The sequence below is a fragment of the Vicugna pacos genome, chromosome 14, assembly GCF_048564905.1.
Source record: "Vicugna pacos chromosome 14, VicPac4, whole genome shotgun sequence".
Classification (NCBI taxonomy): Eukaryota; Metazoa; Chordata; class Mammalia; order Artiodactyla; family Camelidae; genus Vicugna; species Vicugna pacos.
Window position 1 is genome coordinate 67,471,855 of NC_133000.1, and position 27,931 is coordinate 67,499,785.

The window sequence follows — 27,931 nt, forward strand, 5'->3', positions numbered from 1 at the left end:
GCCAAGACTCCAGGTCCTTATGAGCTGTGCATGCTGTTTTTATAAGCAAATCTACAAGGGAAGAGAAATCATGATGAATAACTGCTTGGAAAACATAGAATCATTATTACAATATTTTAGGTAAATCAAATGTTTGTTTGCATGGGGCTAAGATGCAATAATCTTTAACACTGAGTGACTTGAGCAGGTGTGGAATACTCAAAGGTGACTATTTCTCTGTCCCCTGGACAGTTCATGGTTGGATATTAACCTTAGCATCTGCACTAATATAGGATATTATGCAGTGACATATATCCTCATCTGTTTACTCATACCTTTATATACATGCATGAAAATCTGGAGGCTCCAGTCCTAGCTTCTGTTCAGCACACTGATGGCAAAATACATATTTGCATACTATAGGAAACATATTTTCTGAATGCCTTCATATATGAGTTGCTAGTTTTCTTAATGGTGGCATTAAACCCTCATAAAATGATTGCATATTTGTCACCATCTCCTCCTTTTGTACATCCATAAAGTGCATCTCATGAGACTATTGAGCATGGATTCTTTGTGAAATGAAGCTTTTCAGTCAGGCAGTTTGAAAAAAAAAAAAAAAAGAAATTACCACCCCAGCAGATGGAACATCAGTAATTGAGTACTAATCAGCTCAACTGGTTTTACAGAATTTCTGCCTCTAATGTTCTGTGCCTTCGTTGTGTATGATTTACATCTAAGCCGAGAGGAGCTTCAAAGGCTGGCAGCTCTCAGTAGCTGGCTGATGCTATCTCCCTGTTTGTTATCAGTCTTTCCTGGAAGTGGTCTTTGGATCAGGTGGCCAAGTAAGCTATAGGAAAGAGCACACCTGTAAGTGGATTTTCCCTTATATGAGGCAGATTAAGATTTAGGAGAAAAAATGGTGCGCTGTGTATGTTTCAGACCACCAGCTGACCTAACCATCATTCCGTCAGTCATCAAGAAGTGAGACATAAGGTAGAATGTCTGCAGGTCGAGTCAGTTTCATCCAGGAAGAAGGTATGGGAAACTCAAAGACTGGCTCAGCCATGGTTAGGTGTCTGTTAATTTAGGCATCCATGCAGTAACTTTTCATAAGGTAAATAATTGGTTTTGTTTCAAAAGGTTTTGAAAAAATTATTTAACCAACGGAAGTCATTAAAAAATAACATAACTTACACTAGGTGCTAGTCTTTGGGGAAAAGAGCTATTTTATTTATTTTTATTTTTATTTTTTTTTTGGAGCTTCATTTCTAGATGTTGTATTCCCCAATGTGACTGCACCGAGCAGATGCTCAGTAATTTACCCCGTTTCTTGTAAGGGCCTGGATTGAAACATTTTATCCACCCTAAACTTCTCTAATTTCCTTTCAACTCCAAAAGTGGAATTTGCATTAAGTAGAATCCCAAAGGAATTTAGATCCTGTGATCTAATGCCATGCTGTTCTTGTTTAATTTAGCCACCCGTTTTAAAGGCACGAGAGATGCATTTAGGATGTTGATTCATAACTGTTAAGGAGCAGAGTGCTTTCTTTTTCTCAGTTTTATTTCAGTGAGTCCTCTCTAAAGGGAAATGGATTTGAATTACTTCTCAACAAATACCAGCATTTGCTATGACTTGGTAATCTGATATCAGTCTGATAAATAAAGACAAGCCAGCTCCTTCATTTGATGGCGAATGGGACAGAATTCATTTTAGAGCTAAAGTCATTGCAGAACGTGGCAATGATCTTAAGAAACAGCAGTTGTTTTTATAAGGACAGGAATAAACGTCGTCTATGCAACCTGTTTGCAAAATGACTTTTTTGCATTTCTTTTCCCTGTTGATGTGATGCCTGTACCTCAAAGCGCGTCAAGCACTGAGATTCAGCTCCTTTTTGAATCATAAGTGTCCCCGTGCGTAACTGGCTGCCAAAATGTAACCCACACATTTCCTAAGAAACGGGTGCCAGAAAACTGGATTCTGTAGAAATAACAACAAGTATATTTGCCTTGTTTTGAAAGGAGGAAGGGCAGGAGAAAGGAATTCATGGAATCTGTTAAACTTGATTTTTCTTTTTACAATGATGGTGCTGAAATGATCTGTTTGTCCTTCACTATGGTTATCAGTGTGTCACTGCTGGGCTAGAATGCTGTCCACGTGGGCATCGAAGTCAGAGAAGCTGAATTCCCTCTTGATAAGTTCTGAGATCCTCTACACTCAACTGTAGATGAAACACACTGGAGTACGACATAATGAGTGTGTTTTAAAATATTTTAAAGTGAAAAACCGCAAACATGTATACAAATAAAAGGCACAGCACAATGAACCCAGGTGTACTCAACACCCTGCTCCAAAAATTTTAAACTCCCATCCAATATAATTTCTTCTGTATCCCCACCTGTTCCCTGGGAACCCACACAGAATTTAAATAGATTCTTTTATCATTTCATTGTATTTAAAATTACTTCAATATCTTTTTCTAAGAGAGACCATTTTTAACAAAAATATCCACCATAGCATTATCATTCTCTTAAAAATTGCTCAAGATCATCAAATATTTCGTCAGTGCTCACTTCTCCACTTGCCTCATGAATAATTTGGTTTCACAGTCTGAATCAGGATTCAAAAAGTTGTATCTTGTAACTGGTTGATAACTTGCAAGTCTCTTTTACTATGTAATGTCCTCCTTGCTGACATTCCTTTTGCAATGCATTTGGAAATCGTTCCAAGTAACTAGTCCCATAGAGTTCCTCACAGTCTAAAATATTCTGATTATTTCACTGGTGTCCTATTTCACATTCTCTGTCCTCTGTTTTTCTAGAGGTGCTTAGTCAGAGTAAGGCTCTATTTTTTTTTTGTTAAGAATATTTTATTAGTGATTGTCCACTGCTATCAAAAAGTAAATGATACCTTACTGATGAAAAGATGACTGGTTCTTTTTTTGTCTTTGTACCCCCTTGATTTAGCTGACATGGCCAAACCTGTAAAAATTTTTTTTTTTTTCAGTCTTTGGAGTCTCACAACAGAAGAGGCAGCTAGTAAAACAATTCGTTAATTCAAAAGCGGATGAGGGGTTATCATGCACGAAGGACCGTTCTTTTTACAAAGGGACAGGACTGGGATGAAAGATAATGCCCGCCCTCCAGGTACACAATTCAGTGTATGAAGATGACACAGACTTCCCAAGGGGTGTGAGTTTAGACCACCCCCCCCCCAAGATGATACAACTCTTGGTCTGGGGAAGACTTGGGCGCCGAGATCGAGGCTGCAGGAAAGGTCTCAATAGAAACGGGGGAACAGTTGAGCAGGGCACGTTTGGTGTGACTAACAGAGTTTACGCACCATCCACTAAACCAGGGATTTATCCTGCAGGTTATTGCAAACAAGGGTAGTTTGTTAAATAGGAAAAACCTGGGCATATATTCCTTCTAGAAGGAGAACTCTGGTCTAGAACTGCCAGAATGTTTAAACTGAGAGAGAACTGGCAAAGCTGAAAGAAGACAAACTATTTAAAAAGCTATTCAAGTTAAGTCACTGATTAGATAAGCCGGGGAAGAGTCTAATCCTAAGGAACGCAGCTGGGAAGTCTGAGTTCAAGTGCAAGGCACGGAGGGCTCGGACTCTGCCTTGTCCTGCGCCATCCCGGACAGAGCGCTTCAGCTCTCGGCGTCTGAATGTTCTGTCTGGAAACTGGGTGCAGTTGTTACTCAGGAGGATTTATTAAGTGACAACCAGGCCAACTCAGACTTGCATAATGAGAAAGGAACTCATCGTCTCCTGTGAAATAATGTTCCAGGGAATATCTGAAATGGCTTGATCAAGGGGCTCAGGGCGTCACCAGAAACTTGTGTTTCTCCATCTGAGCTCTGTTCACCTCTACATAAGCGCCCTCCCCGAGGAAGTGACATCTGCACCGCAGGCTCCTGGAGCCCCGGGACGGCATCCTCCTCCTCAAGGCCAGCAGAGGAGGAAGAGACGCTTTTCCCGAAGGCTGTCTGCAGAGGCTCTGCGTCTGGATCCCTTCGGCCTGGGTAGGATTAGTTGTGTGTGCCTGGACCAGTCCTTCGGCTGGGAGGTTGGGGTTTACTGCCTGACTTGTACTAGGACCACCTTGAAAACGGAGCCTGGGTGGCTCCTTCCAGTCACAGGACTGAAAGCCAGGGAGGTGGCTGCTCTTAATTGGAAAAAAAAAAAATAGAGTACTGTCATGAGACAAATGAGGAGCAAACACTGGGTGACAAGTAACAAGTGTCCGGACCAGACAATGAAAATAACGATGCTAATGGAGTTGGCACCATCTTGCTATCCTGTCAAACACTCTTCATTCACACTTTTGTTCTGACCATTGCTGGGGACCCGTGGGTGCACAGGCTACAGTCTGACAGCCCCTTTTCCTACCTGATTGTGGAAGACACAGATGTGCAGTGCTCACATCCTCCTGAAGAGAGAACCACTGCCCAGGTGCAAACAAAGTGGTCACCTGCCAGACCCCGGCCGTAAATCTTCCAGGGACCACTTCAGCTTCTTCACCAAAGTTGAACAGTTCTGCACACGGCCCCCTGGTCAGTGCTGCTTAGAACCGCCCAAGCCCCAGGTGTGTGAGCAGGGGATCTGGAAGTTTGCACCCACTCATGTGTCTGATGGACCCAAGCATGTGCGGTGGAAGCACAGAGCTGAACGAGCTTTTTAAGGATGGTTTGTGAAGTGACTGAAAGGATGAAACCTCGGGCCGGGTTGTAAAAGTAGGAAGAGAAATAAAGGACTGTCACTGAATTAGACTCAATTAAAAAATCTAGAAGGCTAGGTATAATTTTTTTTTTGTCTACTGATTATGACTCAGATGCTGGCAGTAATTCAGGTAGAGTATGAGACAATTAAATACGGTTGAGAGGGGCTTGGAACTTTGTAAAAGTCAGTGGCAAGTATGTTTTAGAGTAAAATTGTTAAGTAAAGTGGATGTCAAAGAGGAGGTTTTTGCAGATAAATGATAAATTTAAGAGCCTGCGGTGAAAAGCTTTGCAAACAAGCCTTCCATCAACCCTCATGGGACATACAGATCATACGAGAAAATGAGCGGATGTAACCCAAAGAGGCAGTGATAAAAGCTGTAGTCTGAGGGGAGATAATTAAGTCAGCAGGGACAAGGAAATTCACTGAGGAAGCTAAGAAACAGTAAAAACTGAAAACAAAGTGAAACTGGTAAGAACATTAGCCGTAATATTTGAGTCAATGTCAAAAAGTGAAAGAATGGAATAGAAAATAAAGATGGAAAAAAAAAAAAAGAAAAGTTTTAAATTTTACGCAGAATGTCAAAGACAGAAGCACGATGAGAACTATCCGGCCTTGCGACTCCAGATGGGATGGGGGCGCCAGATGCTGGCAGACCAGAGCTGCGCGCCCTGAAGCCACTGCTCCCCGTGTCTTCCGGCGCGTCTGTCACTCCCGGGGCGGCTAGGTTTCACTGTCCATTCGTGCGTTAGTGTGCGGTCAGCAAACCACCGTTAACTGAGAACTTCCCCTGTATCAGGTGCTATCTGGGCTGAGAGAATGGCACGCCTTTGCTCCCGCTTCAAATCGTACAGCCTCCTGTGGGAGGCAAGCAAGTGAACAGGCCAGGAAGCGCGGACGCGGAGGGGCTGCAACGTGCTGCGGGAACGCAGGAGAGGCTGCGAGGCCAGTCTGGGTGCTCCGCAACCACCCCCCTTGGAACTAAGGCCTGCGTGGGTTTTGAAGGGTGAGTAGGAGTCACCAAAGGTCAGTGAGCAGAGTCTCTGGGATAGAGGAAGCATTTTTCTATATTTTTGAAATGTCACGCATTGGGAAGTATGTGCACAGTGCTTCGGAGAGGAATGTGGTGTTTTAGGGGATTTTATGAAGGCACTACGGCTGGTGTCCTTGGAAATGGGGAGGCAAAGGCAGATCTCTCGAGACGATGGGCAAACAAAGGCAGCTCGTGGAGGACCTCGCCTACCAGCAGAAGGAAGTTGAACTTTATTCTGCAGAAGAGAGCTGTTAAGCAAGGGCAGGACGTAGTAGGATTTGACATTATACTATGAATATTGTGAAGGATCCATTGGGCAGGTAGGTGGAGAGAACTACATTGATTTGAGGGACATCCTCAGGGTTCTAGCGCATTTGGAAAGGCTTGTCATTGTGCTGTTGTGTTGTCCACGTTTATGAAAATAAAAAGAAACAAATACAAACAGGATGTAACCTCAAAAAAATTCCTTTTAGGAATACTGACAATGCAAAGGCAATTTTAGAAGGCAATGAGCATGGGAAAATAAAACAGGCACATACAAAACACAATTCTTTAACACTGTAGTAATTTACTGTGTCATTATTGTCTTAAATATTTGTCATGATCTGCTGAGAAATCCAATACAGAATCAAATATAGGTTTCTCAAATATTTTTTTTTTATTTAATTTACTAAAAGCTCTAAGAAATTTGAATAAAATGGTTAGTTTTGTTAATATTACATGTATATTTAATATTCAATATATGTATGCATGGGTACATACATATATTAATATATGTATATGTTTATGTGTACATGTATATGTTATATATGTATACAAATAGATATGTCAAGTTTTAAAATATTTGTTCTGATAGACCTCTATGCTAAATAGAACATAAATATTAATTCTAGATTGGTGCTGTTTAAAACTGTAACAAAAATACTAAGGATAAATCTGATTCTAGATATGTTTTAAAGGTAGAGTTAACTGGATTTTTTCATGTCAGATTGAATGTCAGTTGTGATACAAGTGGGAAGATGAGGATAACTCTATGGGCTTGACCATTGGAATTGTTAGAACAGATATGCCATCAACATAAATGGGAAAATTGTGAGTAAAACAGGTTTGGGGGGATAATCAGAAATTTATCTTTGAACATGTTGAGATTAAGATTCGATATCCAGGTGGAGATACCTTTGCCAGTTTGGGAGAGAAGCCCAAAGAGAGCACTACATTTGGAGGTAGTTAATATACAAATAACATTTAAAACCTTGGGTTGGAGGAGCTTACCAGGGGCGTCAGGGTAGTTAGACAAGAGAAGGGCCCTGGGGCTCTCAAGCAGAATGAGAGGCAGGAAAATCCAGTGAAGAAGACTGATGGATACTGAAGGAGGAAAGTGGAAAAGCCATGGGTAAGCTCTCCTTGAAATCAAGTGAAGAAAATGTTTTAAGAAGGAAGAATGAGTAACTGTTATCATCTCCCAAGAATTTACCATGGAATTCAGCAACAAAGAAATCATCGATCGTGTTAAGGGTAGAAGTTTTGCTGGGATGGTGGAAACCAAAGCTTACTGGGTTGTTGTGAGAATGGGTAGAAAGAAATTTTGGAGACAGTAATGCAGACAATTAGAAGCAAACAAAGTGGAAGTGGATTCAAAAGAAGTTTTCTGGTTACTTTATATTTTAATGAAGGGCAGAGTAATGGTTTCTTGGGATGCTGATGGAAATGGTCCACTAGAGAGTAAAGAACAGATGATGCTGGACGAGTGGAGACTGGAGTCGTGGAGTGTAAGGAGAAGAAAGCAGGAGCTGGTGCAGAAGTGGAGGGAGTCAGGAGGCCTGTGATGTCCCATCTACAGTAAGACGCAGGAATGCAGAGTGAAGGGGTGCAGACGCTGGTAGTTGGCAGATGTGTGTGGCTCTGGTCTGGGTAGCCAGTTAAAAGTGAGAGTGGACAGGGAGACACTGTGGTCTGAGAAAAGAATAGCGATTGAAGTCTTCCCTTGGAAAAGGGAAAAGTAATATCCTAGGAACCTAGGGAAGAGCATGGTCGCCTGACAGCACTGAGGGGACACTTGAGGCTCAGCGTTACCATTTGCAAGTAAAGCCAGTTGTCAGGTGTGGTTCTTATCCAGCTGCACACGTGCTGTGTGGAGCAGACAGAAACTTAGATTTAATTCAAGTTTTGCTTTCTTCTAATGGAGACGAGAGAGAGACCGAGAGAAAAGAGGTGTACAAATGAGTAAGGCAGTCGCGTGTGTAAGGGAAGGGAGGGGTTATAATAATTTATCATGGATTTAAGTTAGGTAAGAAGGAGAGAATTGCTGTCAAGGAAATGATGGACAGTTAAAATCTGGTAGAATCAATAAACTGGAGGTCCTGGTGGAGATGAAAATTTGATAAAAATACGGTACAAGATAAAGCTGAAACGAAAGATGGAAGTTATCCCTGAGTGGGATGCATGGAATTTGGATTGGAGTGATGGCCCTTATTGGTAATGATAACATGAGGTGATAGACATTGAGATGAACTGAGATTTAGATTCATTAAGTTTTAGAAGGTTTTGCAGACTAGTAGCAGGATGCAAACTCAAGATCTCTGACCTCAGAGCTCCTCAATACTGCTTCCAATTTTCTATTTTCCCTTTTTTTTTTTTTCACTTTAGCAGTAGACTAATATCACCTACATCGTAACTTGCGTTTGCTGGTCTTGCTGCCAGAAAAATGCAACATATTTTGTTTTGAATGAGAGCTAACTCTCCATTTGTTCTGAGAAGGACTGGAGAGTTTGTACCCCAGGTGGCATACGTGGCCACCAGCGTGGGGGTGCCAGTCAGACCTCCTCCCAGCGGCACTCGAAGGAGTTTGCAGTGAGGGCTTGGCCAGGAGCTAAGCTCCTTTTTGAATCCTGCCTCTTAACATATTACTTATTCCTCCAAATTCCTGGAAAGCCTCGTCCCTTTCATATCACTCTCGGATTTAAAATGCACATATTTTATGCTTGGGATTGTTTATTTATGTCTGTATTCCTAATGTGGACTTGCATCGTTGACTGACACTGTACATTCCTACAGCACAAGGGCTGTTTGTATTGAAACTTTTTATTTCTCCTAACTCAGTGAGAAAGGTATATTCCTTATCAAGTGATATTGGTAATCATAGTTATCTGCATTCCTTAAAGATTGAAATCATTCTTATGATTACCAAATGGTAAACCACGATGGAGGAATGGGCAGAAGAAAGAGGAAAGATTCACTCCTGTAAGTGTCTACAACAATACACTAAAAATAAATCTTGATAGTAATTACTCAAGTGAAAATCACGTAACCCTTTTCTTCTAAGTTTTCTGAATTAAGACTCAGCGACGAGCCAGATATTAGTGAATACCGATCTTGTAATGTCTCTTTTTTATAATTTCTGTAACCATATTTTAAGACAAGTTTTTTTTTCTATTATAAAGTAAAGGGAAACAAGAACAAAAACAAAATCCCTAAGGGATGAATTTTTTTTTATCATGTTTCATAATGAAGATGTTAATTTAAAGAAGTTCATAATTACCCAATTTGGTCAAAGAAGTCATATTTCTTAAAATTTTTCTCTATTATTTTAGAAGTTTGAGGACAGCTTTCTTTTAAAAGTTCACGTTTGAGAACAGCATTTCAGTTTGTAAATGTGGGCCTTTTAAGAATAAATTGCTATAGACTTCTAAAAAAATCTGGATCAGTTTCTAATATTCAGATATATTCCTCACCGCATTTACTGCTACACGCAGAGACAGAGTTTCAGGGGATCCATAAAACTGTGTTCAGTTGCAGAAAATCAGGCTGAAATTTTGAGGTGCAATCCAGGACCTAAGCATCGATTCCCAGAATCTAAAGAAAAAGACAAAACTTAAAAGAAAGAAAAGAGGGAGGGAGGAGGCACAAGGATGCGTTATCTATCATCAGATATGGATGTTAAAGAGTAACACCAGAAGTTATGAGGGGATATGTAAATGGAAATAAAAGGATTTGGAGTGTATCTCATGAATCCCCTGCTTGTGAAAGCATTGATTTGAGGATGTCTGTGGAGACTGGGAGAAATCCACTAATTCAGAGAGATGAAAAGAGATTTGAGCTGGATGGCTTAACAAAGAGAAACCCGATGTTAGAGTGACTGCATGTAGGAGCAGGTGTCCCAAAGAGAAACCTTACACGAAAGACTTTAGAAAGAGTAAGATGTCTGTGTGGTAGGGGTCTTTATCCAGTGAGCAAAAAAGGCCAAAAAATAAAAAAGAAAGGAAGTGATCTGTGAGAAAATGCTGAAATCCAAAAAAGGAAGAACCCAAAGAATGAAAATTAAGTAAAATAATTAAATATGATTAATAGAATAATAATAATAAATATAATAATTATTTTTAAAGCTATGAAATCTATTTATTTCAGGAAACAGGAAAATAGTAAAAATAGCATTTATTTTCTTAATTTCCTTAAAGAAGACATTGTCTATAAAGGTAAAGATGTAGTAGGATAATATAAAATGGTTATAAAATTAATGAAAGGAAAGGTCTAATTTTTAATTTGACATAATCCAGTGACAAAGAAAAGGAATTAGAGTGCAGAAAAATTGCACGTGTGATACGGAAAAGATGAGAGCTTTGTTTTCTAGGAGAGAGCATGTAGGTAACACAGAGGGGCACGGAAATGATTCAGGGCACCCGTGAGGATCAGAAAAAATAGAACCACCCACCTTGCCGGTGTACATGAGGGTGTGAGAGCGTAAATTAGTCATGTACCAGATAATGAAATAAACAGTATTTACTGAGAGACAGAAATGCTGCCAATACTATGTAAGGTTTAGACATTCTAAATATAATTCTGGAGCAGAGATATTTTAATCAATATGCAGAAACTGTAGCTCATAAATACAATTATGATGTACAATAGATTACTTGCCAAAATCAGGATATAAATCCAGTTCTTCATAAGTACAACTTCCATGCTCCTTCTGCTATAATAGATTGTACTGTGTCCTGCGGGACATGTGGGTGCAGGAGAAACATTACCATAGAATCAAAAGACAAGAGAAACACTATATATAAGCTACAAGAATCAAAACCTTAAAAAATCTAAATCAGGATGAATCTTAGAGGCTAAGCTGCTGATTTCCTCTGTGTACTTTAGTTGTCACGTGAAGGACTTGGTGTCACGTGGACAAAGATCAAGATCGATGCATTTTGGTAAAATCAGTTATTTAGAGCCATGATGATACTAAGACAGCCAGTGACAATGTCAGTATCCCGTATCAATCAGTACGTTTTCATGGACAAATTGACTGTTCCACAGTAACTGGTACCAGCATTATTTCTACATGAATATGTCTCAGATATGCTCCCACGGTCATGGGATCCGAGTCAGTGTGATTAGCTCTGTCACCTACGGTCACAATTCTATTTAATCAGTCTTCAAGGGACATATAGTCTCATTACTTTCAACGTTATGTATGAATTTTCCTCTTAGGAGGCACTAAGCTAATGGTGATAACAAGCATGTCCAGCATTCCCTAGTACTAGGGAATATAGTTAAAGCATGTGCCTTAAAAGATTGTAAATAATTCCTTAGAAATTGTATGTAAAGTACATAAAGTGACCTGTCTGAATTCAGCTGCATCAGGCAAGGACCAGGAACCCGACCCTGAGTACCTGGGGCCCAAGAAAGCTGCACCTGCCGGTCACTCCTCAGTTCTGTTACCCTTTGTCACCACTTTGAGTCACTTAAAGAGCTCTGTTAATTTGCTTTACAAATCTATATGGCAATAAGTACTCACGTAGTCATTTAAGTTATTTTTAAACATTTTACTTCAATTTCTTTTTTCTAGGAATCTACTCCATAATACTACTCTTCCCGTATACTGGCAAGCATTTCTACTTCTAAACAAATAAACAAAAAGAAACCCCTCTATAATGCAAAATTTATACAAATCACCTGGTTGCCTTTATTCTCTTTCATTGTCAAATATCATTAACAGTTTTAATTTACAAGAGAGCAGATGGCATTGTCAGGGGGTTTATTTTACTGCCCCCCTCCCCACCCCAGACATGCCACTGCATGAAAATGATATGTCAGCTTTATGGGATTTAATCCAGGATCTAGCATGTAGGCAAGTTACTCATCCTATCTTAAACCATCAAGGTAACCAGTGGATTCATTTTTAATTGCATCAGATTATTGTAAAAATTTAACAAAATAAATAATGGAAAAAATTTGACACACAGAAATCTTCAGTATTCAGTAACTTGGTAACTGTAATTGTTCTTCCAAACCCTCTCTCATGTATCCCTTGTGAATATCACTGCTTATTGTAGACTTCATAATATTTTCTTTTTTAAATTGAGTACATGAATGACAATCTTCTCATTCCAAGTTTTAAAGTTTTTATTCTCAGAGTTAAAAATAAACCTAAGGATTGAGATCTCATATAGAGCTTGTGATTCTAATTTCTTTAAAACAAGCTTGACCTTTTCGGGACCAGTATTACATATCAAGCCCAGTGGTGGGTGATGGTCATCTGAACTACCTACAATTAGTGATGGATTTGGGGGTCACACTCATGGCAGTTAAGGTGAGTCAAGGAAGACTAAGAAAAGTAATTAAGGAATGTCAAGGGTAAGTATATCTGACATAAAAATAGCCTGGCTCTCCTGCCGTGCAAGCGACTGTTGCAGAATCTGGTAAGCAAGCTCATTAATGAAAGTAATTATCTCCTCCTGCTTTTTAACTATTGTAGATTTTTTTCAAAGTTCCTTTAGCAAGAGCTCTCCAGAAATTGTAATGATACAGCAAACAAGGTCGTTAAGTAGATACTGAGCATTCTGAGGGGAGATACACATGGAAAATATAATTTTTAAAAATTCAGTGTATTTATTTGCTACCTGAGATTGTGAATATTCCTGAAGGTAACATAGTATCTTTCCCTTTTATATCTTACCTGGATTGATGTACTGAAAGATTTAAAAGATTAGACTGCCAGAAAAGTAATCTAAATTATTCAGATAAAAAACTTGGAATTTCCACATTTTTGTTGTTGTTTGTGTTCATGGATTTGAAAGAAGACTAGGGTTATGTGGTTTCTCATGACTTTTCTGATGCATCAGTTTAGGACAGTTTGTCTCTATCCTGAGACTTTACAAATTTGGAAACAAAAATTTGATGCTCTTAAACATTTTAGTGTAACTTGCCTTTAATTCAGAAAAGCAACTGAATTTTATTAAGCATCCTTTCTCTTCTCAATCACTACAGTTCTATAGGAGATTTCAACTCACTGGTTTGTTGCAGTAGGTTCCAAGTATCCTTTAAGTTTTACTTTAGATCATTATTTTTTAGAAACACATTGGTTATTGCCACATTGTTATAGCATTGCTTCTGCATTTATCCATATGTGTGTGTGTTTTAATTTCCATTCATGGGAGTTATTGCTTTATCTCTTTTGCTATACTTCTGACTTGGTCCTACACGTTTTAATCTTTGACTATTATGTAAATAAGATATTGCCAAAAGTATTCAAATTAAAATGTAACATATGGGCAGCCAGGTGTCTCTTTCTTTTAAAAAAGCTGGAGGGTTTAGGAAAATATTTTACAGAGCCAACCCTTTTGATTGTATATTTTGCCCTTAAAATATGGGAATTAAGAGTGGTGCTTGCTAATTCTGTTTGAAGTATGTAAAGCTGGTATTTCCCTCTTATCTCCTATATATAAGCTAAAAGCGTCAAGAAGAATTAAACCAAAATGAAGCCTCACTTTTCTTCCTTTAAGAAAAAGTGAAACTAGAAGAAAGCAAGAGTCCCCATCTAAGGACTGGTCGTAAGACCTTCAGGATGTCTTCCGACTAGCCCTCAGATGGAGACCAGAGATCCACGAGGAAGGTGTCAAGGAAAGAGGACCCTGGGATCAAAGAAGACCTATCAGATACAATTCTCAAGGGCTGGGGGCAAAATCCGAACCACTTGCTTATGACATAGGGAAAAAGGACTGAGTAGGATGGTAGCTATGAACCACAGAAATGTTTGATTTCAGAAAGCGATTCTGCAGATTAATAAGGAATTGCATTAAAAATCTGTATTTGTAGAATACAGCTTGTCCCCGTGGAGGGGAAAAATCCAGTCTTTGCATTTAAAATAAACAGATTAATAAAGTAACAAAAAAGTCATACAAATTTTGTTCCTTCTTTGTTAGGGGAGAGTAAATAAGAAAACTAATTTACCCATGCATTTTGGACTATTAAGGAAAAATGCCAGGTAATCAGAAACACCTCCTTGCCCCACTCTCCCCTCCCCCTGAAAAATCCCAAAGTAAAAACAAAAACAATAAAACAAAAAAGCACCAAAGATCTGTTGCTAAATCTGCTCCAGCAAAAGCCTGCCTGTATAAAGCTGAGACAACGAAAGAAAAAAAGGAAATAATCTAATAATTTGAAGTAAGTGTCCTCTGATTGTAAGCAGAACAGAATAACTGATGGAAGATAGAATCTTCTGCCTAAACAGCTAGAAAGGATGGAGTGAACAGTGGTAAACTGGCTTCAGAGCACACGGATGGTGCGGGGACGCGTGGAAGCGGAGAGCTAGGGGTCTGAAGGGAGAATCTTGTTCAGGTAAGTGACCTGCAGAAATTTCTCTCAGGCTGATTCACTGTAAGCATCCGATGTTACATCCATCAAAAGAAGCCGGAGGTTAAGAAGACAGAAAAGCAACAGCAAAACCCCAGGGCTGTGGCAGAGACCTGTGGGCTTCAAACCCCTGGACATTCACAGATGCTGGAGGCGAAACCTGGGGAGGAGACACTGCCCTGGGACCAAGGGCAACAGACTAACAGCCCATCAGGAAGCTTTTGAAAAGTAGACTGGAGTTTTTCTGCGGTCTGGCGAGCCAGGATCAGAGGTGCCTGAGGGAAGAGGCATGTGGGATATGCAAGATTCTCTGACAAAAGCCCTTGGTGGTTAGAGACAAACCGCAGGCAGAAAGCCTTGGTTCTGGTTGGATTAGTGATCCACCTGAGTCAAGATGCCCTTCCGAGAGAGTCAACAGAGAAAGAGAAAACTGCACAGTCTTAGTGGAAGATTTTAACACATCGTTCTCATCAGCTGATAGAAGAAAAAGACATCGATTCTAGAACAACATAAAAGATTTGAAATCACAATTAATTAAGTTTACTTAACTGACCTAAAGTGCCCCTATCAACATCATGAAACACATTGTATTCAACTGTACAGACAACATACACCAAAAACTGACCACAGCAAGGTCAGTAGGCAAAACTGGTGAAATTTTCTAAAGACTCAACTCACTCAGAGTGGATTTTCTGATCGTAGTGGAATTAAGACGGTACAAATCAGTTACATAAAAGGAACTAAAAACAGCCCTAACATTTTGGAAAACAAGCAACATGCTTCTAAATAATGCAAGTCATGATGGAATTAGAACATATATTGAACTGAAATGATAAAAATGTCAAACTTACAGGAATGCACATAAAATAGTGCTAGAGATATAATCTCTAACCTTAAATAAATCTATTAGAAAAGAGACCTAAAAATGGGGGTTCTAATCCTCCGATTCTAAGGCAAACAATGAACAGCAAGTCAAATATTGGTTAAAAGATAATTAATGATAATCTCTTACTAAGACAAGTAGAAGGTAAAAAGGAGTGTAGGAGATAAAGAAGAGTAACAAAACATACCAGAAGTGAAAATATTTCACTATAGATTCTAGAAATCTTAAAAATAATAAAATATGATGAAGTTTAATGCTACAAATTGACAGTTTAAAATCGACCAATTCATTGAAAAATACTAATTTAATACATCACAAAAAGAAATACAGAATAGAATTACTCCTAAATGTACTTAAGAATTTAGACCAATATGCAAGTTACAAAAGAACAAGTAATACACAATTCCACTTACATGACGTATCCTAAAGTAGTCAGACTTCCAGACACAGGAAGGAGAATGAGGGCGGCCAGGGGCCTGGAGGAAGCGGGGTGGGGAGAGGTTGTTTAAAGAGTATAAAGTTTCAGTTTTGCAAGATGAAAAAGTTCTAAAGATCTGTTTCAAAAGAATACAAATATATTTAACACCAATGAACTGTACACTCAAAAATGATTGATCTGTGTTTGTCCTCACCATTCAAATTTTTAAAAATGCAAACCAGTATTAATACTCTTCCACAAAAACAAGACAACCTGGATTTAATGGCTTTAAGAATAAAGAAGTTATCCTTCCCAACTGAACTGTTAAGCCAGTAAACCTTTGATACTCAAACTTGAGGAAGACGTTACAGAAGGAAAGTTATAGATCATCTGTCTCCTAATCTTTTTGGTGTTGAGGGCCCTTTGAATATTAAATAATTACTGAGGATTCCAAAGATCATTTGTTTAGATGGGTTATTGATATTCACTATATTTGAAAATAAAATAAAAATTTTGAAATAGATGTCTATCAATTTATTTTAAAAGAATAAAATCATACATGTTACCTACATATTTTATAAAAATAACCATATTTTTGAAAACAATGGAAAAATGAAAATACTGTCATTGTTTATTTCCAAAATTTCCTTTAAAATTTGACTTAATTGCAGCCAGTGGATTTCCACAACTCCTTTTGCATTTAACTATTGCTATATGTGTTATGGTTGTAATATAGGGAAAAAAAATCTGGCTTTGCATTCATTTATGTAGTTGGAAATGGAAGGAGTGTTTTAGTAGACTTTTCAGAATAACCATGAATATTCTTCTTTTATACTACACCAAAACTTGACAAGCAGTATTTTCTCAAAAGCTAGTTGCCACATACAGTCTGAAATTACAGCCATGTATTTTTCTTGCTCTGTAATTTTAAAATCTATTTTGTAATGTGAATGCATTTTCTACCCATACACAAATTTGTAACAGCTTGCATTGGTCATTTGGGACATTTTTGTTCAATGAGTTTCATCCCTGTTCCAGTTGTCCCATGTCATGATGCCGTATCAGATGAATATATCCCAGATCATTGCCTTAGGAACGTCGCAGAAGTTCTGTTTTCAGCATAGAGGTTTGATAAGTCTTACAATGATGATTTCTATTTTCTTTTCCACTTGTATGTTGCGTAGAGATTTCTTACATGAATTTCCAGAATGAAGGGTTTTTTCCCTAATATTTATTAACTTAGCATTAAAAAATTATAATCAGATATTGTTATATTAATTCTATTTTTGACTTACTGATTTTTGATCATGACCTAAAACACGGTCAGTGTTTATGAACAGAACATCGGCACTTGGAAAATGACTGTAAGGCCCTTTTTCTTGTCAAGTGTTTGACATATGTAGGAGTCAGTCCTCTGTTGTTGCATATACTTTATACTAAAGTATGTTTTAATCAGAGGCTGAGAGAGGTGAATGGAAGCATTTGGCCACCAGTTTCTCTCTTCTCACCAGCATTTATTCATGTGATAGACATGCTTGATGTTAGTTCTGACAAATCACATTCTATAATGTTTGTGTTTTTATTTTTGCATTTTGATTTGTTATATGATTTCTTTTGCTTGCTTTATTTTATATTTACATGAACCTCTTCTAATAGTTGTGGTAGTTTGTTTTTATTTTATTCATCATCATCATCACTGTACACTTAATAGAATACACTTACTCCTCAAATAACTTCGCATTATCCACAAGCGCAGTGGACGCTGTCTCTCTCTCCTGCCAGGCTTTACCAGGTGAAGAGGTTATGAATGATGGGTGAGAAAGCTGGGACTTTTACAAAGTGAAAGGCTGCAGAACAAGGTGAAAACTAAATGCAGTGATTCTGAATGAATTCTTCTCCCATGAAGTATTATTGGGACAATGGGTGAAGCGTGAAGGTGTAAGGATTAGATGGCAGTAAGATGTCAGTATTAATTTGTTGATTCTGTGAGTGGCACTGTGGTTGTAAAGGACTGTTTTTGTTTGTTGAAGTTAACATTTAATTATTTCAGGGTGATGGGGAATCAGGAAGACAACTTAAGCTCAAATGATTCAGGACAAATAAAAGTTCTCCATCTCATGCTTGCAAGGTTTTGTATATTTGTGGTTGTTTAAAAATAAAACATTTCAAAAACATCATGTAAAATGAGGTTACTTCAGTGATTTATATATTATCCTGATTTTTCTTGCTTTGGCCTTTTAAAAATTGTTATAAAATGTTTACTTTGGTAGGATAAACTTTTTCATAGAAGGCAATCTGTGAGGAAAAACCTTTCAAATACAGAAAAATGGATTATATACTTCAAATCAATCAAGACATTTTTAACCATTGAAATAATAAAGTGCTTGAAATTTGAGCCAGCTAATCAGAATAAAAATAACGACAGCGTTTACTGTTAATGAAAACACATTCCTACAAAATTGCAAGACAAGCAATACTATCTTAATAAAAAAAGAGAAAAGAAAAAATAAGAATAAGGGTCTTTGTTTTCTTTTTGCTTAGATGTTATATATTTGCCAAAAGGGAGGTAAAACCACTACAAAGAAATATAATTTATATTGTCTTCTGGAAATCAGAGAGTCTCCTGTATCTGCTGCTTCCGCGTGCGCAGCATGATAGCATGGCGTGGCATCAGTTCTTGTTGGACTGTAATTTGAGGCATATGCGTCTTCAGTTATAGAAATCACTGTGATGAAATAACAATTTATATAAGAGACCTTAGAAATGTGTCACAAATGCTTGGGGCTTTGTGAAAGATGAATATATGCATTGGATCCCTTGTGATATTTATATCTGAACAACTGAAAAACATGCTAGTAAGCAGGCTTTGTTTTTTTAGGTTCTCAGTTTGAAATGGGTGTGCTGGAAGAAAACGGAGATTTTGAAGGAAGGGTTGCATTGTGTGGGGATCCATTCCATTCCCGCTGCTGCCCTGCTGGTGGGGAGAGGCTGTTGTAATTTAGGGCCTGGCCTCTGGTATGAGACTTAATGCAGCACCTACAGACCACTTGGTGTTGGGAAACGTGTGAAGTGTGTGAAGTTTTGTCATGTCTAAAATGGGGCTGGTAACTGTGGCTGCTTTGTAGACTTTTGTTCTGGGACAGGGATGTACGTGACTCACTCATTCTCAGGTATCATTCCATCGGTCCTGAAACTCAGTACTAGAGCATCTCAATTTTAAGTGTTTTCAAAACGTGAGTAATGATGTCGATAGTTAAGTGTTCTTTTGACCATGCCATGATCCAGTACCTCATGTAAGTTTTCTTTTAAAAAAAAAGGCATATTTTTAAGTGCAAGCAGTAATTGTCATTTTGTAATTATTATTTTAGTCCTTTCTCAAGAGGGGGTCGGGATTTCTGTGCGTCTGCACAGAGTGTGCAGGGCAGTGGAGCTATGAAATTAATCGATAGTTAACGACAGCTCTAGCAATGGCTAAATCATAGCTCTGTCCTCCTAGGACACCTTGAAATGGTGAATTTACATGTCATACGTCTATTACACAGACAAACCCCTTTTATGGCTTACTAGCTGTAAATACTGATGAAGAAATAAAGTGAGGAAGTGAGGGACGTTTTCTGAGTTTTCTTTTTTCCCTTTGGGGAAATCTCCTTTCACTATTCTGCTTCATTCAGCTTAATGCATATCAAATCTTTAATTTCCAGCTTAATTTCGGCTTAGTTTTTGTGTAGCTTCTCATTTGCCATAATCAGATGAGGTACCTCTTTTAGGCCTTTAGGTGTACCACTCACAGGTAATAAACTGCAGCAAGTCATGCTGTATCTGTGACTATGCATAGAAGTGAATTTTGAAGTCAAGATTGACCGGAAAAGGCACTCTTTGTCTGATAGCAAGTAGCTGGGCAAACAGAGTGATCATCTGACTTTATGCAAAGATCCACCACCCTTTCCTGTCCAGTGGTGCCCTCCTGTGCGCTCAGGGAGAATCAGCAAAACAAACATTTGGCTTGTCTGTGCCTGCATGTGCAGCAGGATGGAAACTGTGATGAGAACAGCACAGACCATAAGGAAAATGGTACTGGCTCTCTCCGCATTTTTGGGAAACAAAGCAGCCATTTTATATCTGATCTCAGTAGAGGTGGGGATCACTGATGCTCAGCCACTAGGGTCTCATAGAGTCGTTTTCCGTTATTCCCTGGACACTGAATTCATTTGGACAATATCCCGAGAAAAGACTTACTCAACAGAGAATCACGGTGCATTGGGAAAAGACTCTGTGCCCCGATAACCCTTGGGACATCTTCTCTGCCTCACACTTCACTTCCACTGGCAGATGAAGTCCGCATGGCGTCGGATCTCTTCTACGGAGTTAGGTTCTGAAGTCAGCGTGGGAAGTGAAAATGCATATCATCTGGATAACATGACCGGTGAACTGATGCCCTGGCCCTGCGAGAGGCATCAGAGACGAAGACTATGAAGGCTGCCTGGGAGAAGGGCAGATCAAGTGTTTCCTTTCGCCACCCCGTGCTTCTCTGCGGGGCGTAGGGACCTGCTCTTTCCATGACACTTGCTGATTTAAAAGTGCTGTCAGGTAGATCGTCTTACGTAATTTGTGCTTGATCTCCATGTGGCATTATCGCTGTTTTAAAAATTCAAAACAACAAAGAAACTTGCCTAAGAAGCTCACTTAGGATTCACGTTTCATAATTGAGTTCTCACTTCTTTTCAGTAAGACGTAGTTTTTTGTTTGTTTGTTTTTCTTTTCCCAGCTAGACATCCCCTCGTGAACACATTCGAATCATGAAACTCCAGGCTCATGTTCATACTTGTGTGATTCTTTTGTGTCTTAATATCCTTCACAGACCTTTAGCTCTTACCTGTTCTAGAAAGGTGAGCAGTCTACCCCTCAGTGTTGCTCCTTCCCGTTGGAGACAGAGCAGATGTTTCAGGATTATAAGTCACCGCGTCCTGCTCCTGTGGCTGTAAAATTGAAGAAGGTACATGGTTTACCCATTTATTTTCCACTTGTTTGTTGCCATCAGTTTAAACGTCTACCGGCCAGAATCAGTGATGTGAAGATAAACAACACTTCTAATCTTTTTTGCTGCCATCGCTCTATCACCGCTGGCTTAAAATACATCATTTTTCCCCTCATTTCTTTTCCTCTTTAATAACTTCTTGACAGCTCAAGCATTGTGTTATATAACCTTGGAAAAAAGATTAAAAATTATCTATCACCACTCAGTCTCTCCTAATCTTCATTTAAATGCAAAATCGTCACTAATGCTCCTTAGAGTTTTTACTGTTCCTCATTTTTACATAAAAAAAATTGAGAATTTATTTGAATTACACTTCTATTTAAAATATTCTGAGGAATTACAATGGCATTTGCGAAATCGTTCTCTAAAATGGACAGATAACCTGGTCACAAATGGGCTATCTGATCATCTTAATGCTTAGAATGGGAAATCTTTGTTATTGCAAATATTCCAGATACATCTCAGATAAGGTCAAGTTACCTGCATTATAAACAACTCGTATAATAGCAACATTTCCCAGGAGAAAACTGGAGAAACCGTGTGCTTGAATTTTGATTGGATGGGGAGAGTAATGTAAAAAAGAACATTGCTTTGTGGTTAAAAAGTTTGTAACAACATTTATGAACTGACTTTTATCAAATTATAAATGTGGACCAAAAACTATATTTTTATTTGCTGGAAGTACATGTGTTAATCTAACATAATTTTTGTTGTTTCTTTAATTACATGATTAGGACACAAGAATGTGAACAAGGTCTGAGACAGATTATCAAGGTGACAGGGATCATCCTTCACCATTTCAGGCACATCTGCTCTGTTAGTAACACCCACACTACCAGTTCTTCCTCACACATGTAAAGGAGAGGCATATACTTTCATCTGACAATACAAAGAACATTTCTGCGGTTCTTCTCTTGGCCGAAATGATTTTAACTTTCATAAATAAAATGTGAATTTTCCCTATTGTTTTCCTATCCCAACTGCTGCTTCTTAAATTGTCCTTGATTTAGGAAATAACACCCAGGTTTTAGTTAATATCTCAGTCGCTGCTGGGAATTATTCCTTAGACGTAAGGAATTCTTTCTCGGTCTATGCGTGGCTGATAAAATCTGGAGGATTTAAACTGACCTTGATTTTAAAGTCTTTATTTTTCAATAATTTCTTAATTATTATCATTTGTAAATGTTCTAACTGACTGAAGAGGACATTTGTTGAGGGTATACAGAATCCCCATTATGGCTTTTCACTGCCTCTAGGGTTTTTCAGTGTGAGGTATGCCTGCCCCTAAGCCCATATGAGTGTATGAGGAGTCAGAGGTCAAGAGAGAAATTTTGTGAAAACAAAGCTATACATTTCACGGCTATGTAATTCAACAACTTTCTATTTTAATGTGAACCATGAAAGAAAATCTGTGATATCAAAGAGCCTCAAATGTGTTTCCTGAATCAACATTTTTATCTATAATGTGCCCATGGGAGAATTTTCCATGGCTCTAGAGAAACTTAAGCTCTGGGACCCTCCTCACTTGCAGGGGCCTTTCTAAGACCCTGGACAAGCAGTGTATTTGTGCGGTCATACATCTGTAAAATCTGCCAAAATCTATTAATTAAGGTCACTCTTTCCATTCAGACCCCCCCCCCCCCGCCAAACACCTTTTCCCTAGAGTGACTGGTGTCTCTAGGAGTAGATGTGGGCCTTCTTGGATCCCATTAAGGGGATGTTGAGTGAGAAGGCATTGAGTGGATGTAGTTTTGTAATTCATACCACTTAGGTGTACAGCTCATTTATTGCCAGCTTCCTGGGCATGAAAATGATTTCCAAGAATTCTCATGCTTCCCCCATGTCTACTCTGTGTCTCAACTCAAACGTCCAGGGCCTGCAGTCGTATGGATATGAAGGTGTCCCAGACCTATGTCTTCAAAGTATGTGGGTCTTGGAGGGAAAACAAGGTCAACAATGTATGAAGCTAGAATATAATCTGTAGAACTCTCAAAACATCAAATATACCTTTTTTTTTTTTTTGCTTTTTAAGTTTTTTATTGAAGTAGAGTCACTTTACAATGTTGTGTCAATTTCTGGTATACAGCATAATGTTTCAGTCATACATATATATATATATATACATATATATATATATATATATATATTCATTTCCATATTGTTTTTCAGTATGTTACTACAAGATGTTGAATCCCTGTGCTATACATTATGAACTTGTTTATCTATTTTATATATAACAGTTAGTATCTGCAGATCTCAAACTCCCAATTTATGCTCATGGTTACCTTGTCAATTGGAAGATCTTTCTTGTCAGAGACATTCTTAATAATGCATTGAATAAAATTATATATTTGCCCTACAATTTAATTTTTCCTTGATGAATTTCATGCACAGTTGAATATATCAGAATTTTTACATTTGCAGAGTATAACTGTGGCAGCCCCACAAAAAATGGATATGTTTGGAACAGCTCAGATATGGGTGAACCTCTGAGATTTCCCCAAATTTGATAAAAATCCTACAATTATGAAGCTGGAAGGAACTTTTCTAAACTTGTCTAAAATCAGTAATGGAAAGCAAACTTTAATTAGTTGGGCTAAAAGAAAGACTGAATTGCCTTTTTCTTATTGCTACAGAAAATATTGCAAACAGTATTGTGTCATGTGAAGGGCAATCTCAAAGTAAGTAACTGAAAATTAAGGAAGCATTACAGAGTTTGCCAAGTAGCCAATACGAATGTGCTGTTTTTCTAGATTTTGTACTTTGAGATATTTTTCATTATTTATTGTTTGTTACGATTTGTTTTATTTCCATTCTGATTGTGTTCATTTTTTAACAACTTTATTGAGATCCCCTTGACATATAAAATTGTATATATATCTAAGGTGAACACTTAATGTTTGAATATATGCCGACACTGTGAAAAGATCAGCATAGTCAAGCTAAACAACACAGCCATCCCCTCACATAGTTGCCGTGTGTGTGTGAGTCTATGTGTTCAGACTGAGTTTCAGATGTACCCTTGAAACACAAATCTCAAGTATACAATATGGTGTTGTTAGCTATTGTCACCATGCTGTACCGGAGATTTGGTTTTTACACACATTTTTATTCATGAGTTTGTGTCATCTTTCTTAAAATGGGCCCCTAAATTGTATAAGCAGCATCTCCCACAAGACTGATTGTATCTGCGTAGATTCTTTGGTTTCACTCTCTGTTTCTTTTTTTTTTTTTTTGTATTTTTCCTGTTTTTTGAAGTTATTTTGAAAATAGGTTTTATATTTTTTACAAATAATATTATGAGATCATGACTCAGTATATCTTAAGAATCATAATATTCTTACGTTATTGTTGCATGCTGAATAAGGATGACAAATTCATTTTTTGGAAAAATGATAATGCAAAGTAACTAAAAAAAACTACTTGAGTAGAATAACACATTAAATACTGCAAAGTATTTATTACAGTTATCTTATATGAACATTTTGTAAAGAGAAACAACATATTATATGTTACTTATGAGAGAGAAATTCCAAATAAAATGTACATCATCAAATAACTTTTGATATGTTTCAAAGTACATCTTGTTATTTAAGAAAAAGCACAATATTGGAACAGATACAAAAATTATAAAAACAAACATATCATTTGTACATAATGGGATAGACCATGTATTATAACACAAATTTTAAAAGACTTTCATTATATTTAAAATAATTAAATCCTGTGCAGTTTCAATTTTTTAGTAAGTGTATTGATCACTGATTAAATACATATTCTTTCAATTATCATGATTATCCAATTAAAAGATAATAAATTTTATTTTCATGGTATGGTTCTGTAAATTTCTAGAAACTTTATATTATCGTCATTTCAAGGAGCTCTAACTGTTACAGAACATGTCCTGACTCATTATATTAGATTATACATGACTTGGGTGCATGTTCTGTGAAGCAATGAAACACGTTAAAATGAGATTATTTAGAAAAACCAATTCAAGGATTTGAAGAGAGACAAAAACGTGTGAGCATTTTCAGTGAAAAGAATCCACTTTTTATCCATTGTTTCAGATTTAAGAACCCACAACTTAATTCAACTGCAAAAGCAACATTAAAAAACTAGCGTTGGAAAGAAATCTAACAAACTCCCATGTAATTACTCCCACATAAAGCAGAGAAGGCAAACGGTCAAATCTTTCCTGCACGTACGCTGTGTACAAATTCACCTGCGTGGTGGGAAAGTGCCGTTGGAATTGTACATCCACATTTAAGAATAAAACTTGGGGAGTTCTCTGTTGAAACCGTCTGAACTGTCAGTTTAGCTAACCTTTGTTTGCCTGTCACTGAGTTCCCATGATTAAATGTGAAGATTATAATCATTAACCATGCCAGGGGTTCACCGTGGGTGGAATTTGATGTGCGGATGACATTCTGTTTATACGATGAAGTCAAAATCAGACTTCATTTTTTCTAGCTCAGCACCCAGAGGTCTCTAGGTTAGCTACCAAGGGCCTGCAGCATTTTTATAGATTTCCTGACTTTATATTAAATATTGCATTCATCCTGGCTGGGGACTGTTTCGCTGCTCGCTAATTGCTGCCTCCCCTTTAACTGGGACGCATACCTATCTGACATCGTAGGGAAAACAACTGAATAATTTTCATTCATTTAAAAATTTTAATTTTAAACATTATTTAGCCAATAAGCAACTTTAATGAGTATCCACATGCAATTTTATTTCTCATGTTAGCTTATTGTTTAAATGGTAGGTACAAGAATGTTAAACACTGCTGAAATTATTTAGCTTACAAATGAAAGTAAAGCATATATAGGTTTAAAAGGCTCAGTAATAAGGTGACTTTTCCAAGAGTATGCTAGTCTTTAATACCTTTCTTTAGATGTTATCATTCGAAATAATTCTGAATGTGTTTCTTCACTATGTGTGAAAGAAATTTTACTTAGTAATTAAAACGCTTAGTAATTTGAATTCAAATAAAATAGGGCTTTTTGTTTGTTTTTGTTCTTGAAAACTGAGTTAAACCCTGTCGAGAAGACCAAAATGAGCCTGCATTTTGGCTAACACTTCACATTTGAAAAAAATACTCACTTGAAGGAATGTAATATTTTGGTATTTCTGTTCTACTATTTAGGACTTTCACTGTTCTTTCGTTCTTTTAAATTGAGGGCAGATTTGTAATTCTGACTCACTATAATAGATTAAAGCTTTAGTCTAAATATCTGAATTTGCCAATCAGTTTCCTTCAAAAGTTAAGTCTTTTGCAGTGGATGCAAACAGTTAAGACCCACTGATTTATGGACATCTACATTTATAAACCCCAACAAGCAGCATCGCTAAACGAGTCCTCTTTCAAAGAGAATAAGTAAATCTTCTCAACAATCTTCCTCTAATTTAAACTCACTTTCCTAGATTTTGTCAGCTTTCAGTTAGTGGTACAGTAAATAAAATCAGAAATGGCCAAAATTGAATTACATATTAATCATTAATAACTTTCCTTTTGATTGATAATCAGGGAAAACAATTATTATTTACCATCAAATCATAACTTACCAACAGCAAATAACTTCCCAAACATCCATGAAAATAATGAATTTCAAGTGAAAAGTAACCATACCTTTAGGTTATATAAATTCAAAGAACCGTAGATAGTCATCTCATAGAAGAAACCGGAGAGCCTTTACAACATATGTACCGATCTTTATTAAAATTCTGGTAAGATTTTTCAAAATATATAGAATGATGCCTTTATAAGTCAGACTGCAGAGGTGTTCATTTAAACTGCAATCTGTTTATTATGAGTTCGGGTAACCATCAAGACAAAAACGCTTGAAGAAATACTGCTGATACTTGAAATCGGGTAAATTACGACCGCCTCACATTAATTAAAGCCCGTAGATGACTCTGAAGATAAGAACTTGAACATGGTACTTAGTGGGCTTATTTACTCATGTCCCCCGTGGCGTTCCTGCTGCTAAATCTTCCCTGACTTTCTTTGTTGGTTTTATTAACGTTGGAGTGATTTTTGCAGTGGGGCTCTGCAGTGGGCCGGCTTTCTTCCCTCCGAGTCATCCCCGCTGTCGGGCGCGGGGCGGGGAGGCAGGTTTGCAGCCCTCATAAAGCTCGCAGGTGCCCCTCCACGCCGCCCTTCGGGGTGACCTCGAGAGGAGTTATGGTCAAGGGAGACACTGTGCAAAATGCCTATAACCGAGACAGGTGCTGTCTTAGGAAACGGAACTCTGACCTGAGACGTCATCTCATGGGGCCACAACTATTCCAAAACATGTTGATGGACAAAGGTAACACGCCCTCCTCACCCCACCACCTGAGTGTAGGTGGTACGTCATAAACGAGATCCATGGGCAACTGACGTAGACAAGGTCAAGTGGGAGTCACGCATTGTTCTAGAGTGAGGAATGGAATAGTAATAGCACTGGTAAATATAACAATTGCAATGAACAAAAAGAGAAGGTTTTGATACTTTTTGCCAAGCATAATTCAGATTGCTTTACATGTATTCACCAGTTTCATTCCCAGAGCACTCCATAAGCTTTTATTTTTACCCTTATTGATAGATGATGCTGAAACACAGAGAGGTTGAGTAACTGCCCAGCTCCACACAGCCAGAAAAAAAGAATCAGCAGGATGCAGTTGCAAGCAGTTTATCTCTGGGGCCAGCCTGCAGAAAAACTCCAGCAGACTGTCACTCCAACCACTTGAACAGATCATCAGACAGTACAACCAAATGTTATTAGTCTGCCCAGGTTATTTTCATTCTATTTTGTCATGTCTATGTGATAAAGACAAAAATTGTTCGGCCTGAAAAACTAACCTATACAAAAAATAGTTTGAAATTTTCAATACAAAACTTTTTAGGAAGGGGATCAACCTGGTTCTTGCCATTGCTTGTAGGGCCTTGGGTTTTAGTGTAAGGAGTGGATGAGGGGCAAAAAGGTAAATAAAAATAAAATCAATCAAACACAACAAATCAAAACCTTTGAACTGTGTCTGCACTGAAAACACTCCCATGACATGTTTCCATGTTCTTGCAAGAGGTATGTGGAAAGATTGTTGCAAAATCAACAGCGGCTGCTTCAGAGTGGCTGGAAGCTTGGTGGTCATGTTTTTAAATATATTTTCTTTCCTTTGATTTTTGGTTTTTACAAAGGCCCTTAGCCCTACAAAAAGCCCTTATATTAACTTGGAAACCCTAAGCT

The 27,931-nt window shown here is 37.9% G+C and overlaps 1 long non-coding RNA gene across 1 annotated transcript; it reads right to left on the minus strand.

Annotated features, from left to right (window-relative positions):
• Positions 1-27,049, minus strand: LOC140685558 (uncharacterized). Its single transcript, XR_012058819.1, has 6 exons — positions 26,959-27,049; positions 20,538-20,640; positions 10,656-10,732; positions 9,473-9,593; positions 2,891-2,961; positions 1-51 (listed from the first exon to the last, which is right to left on the minus strand). It is a non-coding gene; the product is annotated as an uncharacterized lncRNA (long non-coding RNA).
• Between the last annotated feature and the right edge of the window lie 882 nt (positions 27,050-27,931).